The following is a 6,166-nucleotide window of genomic DNA, read 5'->3' as shown; positions in this document are numbered from 1 at the left end:
GAAAACAATCGGACGGGGGAATTTTACGGTAGTGGTCGAAGGGGGAAACCACTGTCCGATGGTCCCGCGACGATATTTTTCATTATCGCAGTGCACAATACAAAATATATTATGTACATGCAGGTACCTATAATTCAATACGATATTGTAATAAATAAAAATATTACCGTAAGATATAGATATACAGCTAGTATACGATCGTATTCAGAATTGCATGAGAGGAGCTTGGGGGAGAGTAATATTTTTTTTACCGATAAGTTTATATTACACCTATTTTATTGTTTCACTAGTATCTACTGTAATTTTTTTTAAATGTACCTAAATGCAATTGTTTTTCAAGTTATTTGCAAGTATGTATATTTGCAAATCAATTTTTAGAATTTGCAAGTCAAAACTTATATTCACCGAGAAACCAAAAAATTTAAAGTTACTGAGCCAACTTCACGTAGCCCATTTTTGGCTAGAATTTTGAAATCGGTATCAAACAAATAAGCTATATAATAATGTTTAAAGCAAATATCTGTATACAAGTCACTATATATGGCAGCCATTATCTGCAAACGGGGAATTTAGCACAACCGTTTCAATCGAGAATTTTTTATAATTATTGGTTATCCTTGTCAAACAAAAGCCAATGATTTTCAAGTAAATATAATGCAAGTTCGTTTCTAAAAATTGAATAATATAGTATTAGGGATGATAATTAGATGAATCCCTGAGTAACTTTCAAATTATAATAACGAACTTGCAAATATTTGTTATAATCATTAGCTTTCGCTTATTTGATATTCACTTCATACTTCCAGGTTAAAACATCACGTCAATAGCAAAACTTCAAAATTTAGCGGTCACGTGAACGACTTGCAAATACTAACAAATTAAAAGTTATCGTTTGGTACCAACCATTTTTAAAGTTTTAAGACAACTTGGATGGACTAACCTCGTAACTTTTAAAACTCTTACTATACAATACAGTAGTGCACTATAAGTATAAAATCCATAAAAATAACTTCGATTTTCAAAAATAGGGATGATGGTTTTGTTTTTGGATATCAAATTGGATCTAGTTTCTAGCGTTTTTTCTTCAGAGGGATAATTTTTAGATTCTCGTTTTTATTTTTGTAATTGTAAAAACGGAAATCTTACACAAATCCAATTTTTGACAAAATTGATTTTGTTTTTTAGATGTAAGTCAAAAATGAATAACCTAAGATTTTTACCAAATATTGATATTACCTATCGTTTTTATTTACATTCAAATTTTCAAATTTTTAATTCCTTTTGAATTATTTGTAGTTAGGTATATGAGAAATTTTTTAAATTTTTTTAGTTGTTTTCTATAAATATCGATAAAATTATTCGCTAGTAGGTCAACATTTTTGAAAATTGAATACAGCAATATACCATAAAAGTTATTTATATATCTGTATAAAAATATTAAAAATACATAAAGGCATCATTTTTTATATATATAATATTATACCTATATACTTTTAAAATTAGAATTTCGTCAAAATCGCAAAAAAATGCAAACTATCTATTTTATAAATATAAAAATTCATAAAAAGTTTTGAAAATGATATACAAGATTCTTCATGTAGATAGGTATTTCATACTGAAATCATAAAATCTAAAATACATATATGTAAAAATAATTATTTTTTATAGACATTTTAAGTTTTAATTTGGACAAAATTACTTATTTAAACGATAAAAACGATATATTAATTAATATAATGTATGTTATAATTTAAAAACATTTTATGCTGGAACTTAAACTTTTATGTATTTTATACCTATATTATTATGAATTTTATTAAAATACCTACGCAGTAACATTTATGATTTATTAGAAAATTATCTATTTTTATTGATACTGTTATATAAATCTATTTTTACTGTTTTTGCATTGAACGAATATTACTTATTTTAATTATAGCTAAGTGTGAAATCAACACCAGGCTTGTTGATTTTGAGCTGCAGCCTGCAAGAAGGTCAAAATTGACACACAATAATTTGTGTATTATAAGTTATTATAACATTTGACACTGCACCTAACCATTTAACTTCAGGTTTCTAACTGTATGTGATTAACGAATTAACGGGTTGGTTCATGGTTGTTATATATACGTATAATATATACGGGTCATATATATATATATATATATATATATATATATGTCCAGAGCCGGCCCTAAGCCTAAAAATATATTATCAATACATACAATTAATATTATTATTTATTATGAGAACAAAATAAAACATATTAAACAATACGGTTGCAATATTTGATCCTGGGGCCCGGTAAAGCTGTTTACGGTTCTGTATACCTAAGTATACGGAGAGATTGTTATATCAAACAATAACATTTATTATTTCAAAAAGTATTGACTTTTATCAATTTTTTTTTTTTCAAAATATTTAGTTTCATAATTTTCTAAAACTATAATGTTTTAATAGGTGTTGGTCCTAAAGGTTATTACGGCTGTGAAGCATTGATTAGAACACAATTATTATTTGCAAAGACTAGTATAGACAGTTGTTCAAATTATAAATTGTTATCGTTCGACCAAAGGTACTATAATATCTTTATTGTTTAATTTGTACCTCATACTACCTACACGAATACGGGATACGAACTATGGACTATAGTGGACTATGCCACTATATGATATCACGTAATATCACAAAATTATAATTAATAATAAATCAAATGAAACACAACTTATCATTTTAAATTTTGATTATCGTGGTTTCATTATGATAACAATATCATAATATGAAAGTATTATAATATTTTAATACTATAATTCATTGTAAAAATTATCTTGTAATTAAATTTCTTTCAAGACATGTTTTACATCGTTTTGAAAACAATTAATATCTTACATTACTTTAATACTTAATACTTATAATTTATAGTGTTAACTGTATTTTATTGGTTTTACTTTATCACACAGAATTATGCATTAACAAATAATACAAATTAATATCACTAAAGAAATACAGAACGATAATATTTAAAACTAGGTTAGCCTAGACCACGGTTGTAGACATGGGCATAACTAGTATTTAATAGTTACAGGGGCTAGAGTCCTAGAAAGCCAAAGCTAAAAATAATTTGAAGGATAATTGAGGCTAAAAAGTAAAACCTTATAGGGGGGAGTTAAGCCACCTCTCTAGTTACGCTGATGGTTGTAGATTGAACCATTTAAATATTTTATCTTATAAATAGAATGCTATACAGTGTAATTGTTGTTATATTGTTCAAAAAACTGTGCACAATCTCTATTCTTTATACCGTCTTTGATATTGGTTATCTCTCTATACGCCGCTCATATGGCGAATATGATTCTCTGCTTTTACTACGGACCGTATAAAGGTTAGTCCATGGTTTTTACCTATACCGCAGTCTTTACAAACAAAAAGTACCTATTTATTTTTTGTGATAAGCGCTTGTCCGAAAAATGATAAGAGTGGTAGACCTTTGGACGACTGCCCCAACTTATTTATTTAATTTCTTATCAAAACTATTTGTATACCCAGCCTGGTTATTATTTAAATTAGTTATAACAATATGTGTGACTAATATTGACTAGACTACAACCTACAGGCTACAGGTACAGAGTTCATTATCATTACTGCGTTGAACGATAGTCGATAACGAATTATTACATGTGAAAATATGTATACCTATTATTATTATTTATTATCCATGTGGCTACTGGTATTCAGAAATAAGAAGTATTATAAAAACCGAAAACAGCCCAACTTTGAAAAGCTATATCTCGCTAACGAATTAACGAAAAATTATAATTTGAACGTTAAAATTGATAAAAATAGCCCTACTATTTTATGACATTTTAAATATAGGTTGCATTTTAAAATCAAAATTCGATAGTGGTTTCACTATTAGATATACAAGTGGAAAAAAAAATTTACATAGTTTTAGAAAAACATAAAACCAAATATTTTGAAAAAAAAATGAAAAAAGTTAATACTTTTTGAAATAACTAGTGTTGTTTGATAAAAGAATCCCCTTGTATATACTTAATACTAAAATTCGAAATTTCGTTTCATTGCATCATAATAATATAGCAACAAATATATTATAAAACGATCACGGTTAGGTTAAAACCATTGGGAATTATTATTGATAAAATTCACGATGATGATTGGTGAATAATGACAAACTGAAATTATATTATTGACGTAAGGTTCCCAATAAGTATACTCGTATATATTATATACTGTACTCCAATAATGGTTTTAAATTATAACCAATGGGTTTCGACCAAACTTTACGGGCTGTTCGAGACTGCGACCAGTTTGATAAGTTTCAAAACGGACCTCCATAGAAATTAGTTGATGATTCCTGCTCTAGCTCAAGAGTCACGGGCCCGTGGCCCATTGCCCGCCTGTCACCATATCGATATGCCACTGTATCATATGGTATACCTAATTTACTACATCGAGTGTAGACGGTGGTCAGAACGATCATCGGTCAGCCAACAACAGATACGATAACTATTATGTACCGTATCGATTATTAATATATTCTTTGGATTATTATCTATAATCGTCTCATGTATAGTCGCGCATGCACTATTCGTAGGTATTACTTTTATGTGTCATTTATGTTTATGTGTGCGCGTATATATAATATAATTATATCAACATAGGTATTACGAAGAATTACTCCGTTCCTATCTGACCACAACATTTAAAATTCAATAAAAGTTAATTGACAAATTAAATACTCATTAAAATGTGTATATTAAAAAAAAAATAGTCACCATTAATTACAAAATGTTAGTAAATATACAATCAATTATGGTAGACTGCAATCGTCAAATCCATGATATTTGTAATTAACAATTTTCAGTTTTATAATAACAACACTTACAATAAAATTATAAAAATATTAACTTTGCCAAGTTTACCACACTAAACTTTTTAGCAATAACTTTTAAATTTTCTAAAAAGAATAATATGATGCAAATATATAAAAAGCTATAAATTTTTTATACAATGATCTCATTTTTTCTCCTATTTAAAAACTTTCAGGTCATGTAAAAATTTCTAAAATGTTTCAAACCCTTTTGTAAAAATACATCAATACATTTTTAAATTTCATCTATATCTATATACTTTTAGTATTTTTTATAGTTTAGTTTTCAAATTAATTCCATCAAGCATTTAAGCGTAAAGAAAAGTTCCCGTGTAAATTCACTTATTCATACACTTGCAGTACGCATAACTGCATAAGATTAATAAATGCCTACTAAATGTACAAAACATATTTTATATGATATTGACAGTTGAAATAGATTTTTAAGACATTATAAATAATGCTGTTTACACAAGTGTGTAATTTTTTTTAAATAATAATTGCTAAGGATAAAGTCACGGTCTATACTTTAAATGCAGTTCCTAAACACAGTACATGTATAGCCTATGTGTAATCTCTATTCATTCAATTGAACAAACAGTATTCGATTCACTGTGGCTCATTTAGGCTTTATGTATATATACATTATATATACATTACACACGTGTATAATAAACTAATATAGACTTAAGTATTATATATGTTATTAATTTTAATATGCACTATAATAATATACAGTCATTTGGTATCTTTTAAATGTACCTGTATACATATTATATGATTTAAGATAATATATATAACTACTTTTCTATGAAATGACGTGTTTAACATATTTTTATATGCGTTATTTTAATTAATACATATTGCAGCTTAATTAATTGCAAAATATATGAAAGAAGTGTGTCTAGGTATTTATAAAACATCTTAAAATATTTAAATGAAATTGATATATTTTAACTAAAATGGATATTATATATTAACAATAAAAATATTAACTTATAACTTATTACTTATATACTCGTAGTTTATAAATAAACAATTAGACATTAGTTTAACAATTTGATATTATTAAATTTTTATATTAAATCTGTGTAGGTTCTTGTGTTTTTTTTTTCATTATCATATATAAAGTATAGATATGCTTGTTACATTCGTTATACTTATATTTCTGATACTAGCTAGGTGCATCTGTAGATATTTTATTTAGTCTAGTAAAACGGTTATTCAAATTTACCAGCTTAATAATTCATTTTGTTTCGCTTACATAATATATAT

Source organism: Rhopalosiphum maidis, chromosome 3 (genome assembly GCF_003676215.2).
Source record: "Rhopalosiphum maidis isolate BTI-1 chromosome 3, ASM367621v3, whole genome shotgun sequence".
NCBI lineage: Eukaryota > Metazoa > Arthropoda > Insecta > Hemiptera > Aphididae > Rhopalosiphum > Rhopalosiphum maidis.
The sequence above is the reverse complement of the archived record's forward strand: the minus strand, read 5'-3'. Positions refer to the sequence as shown.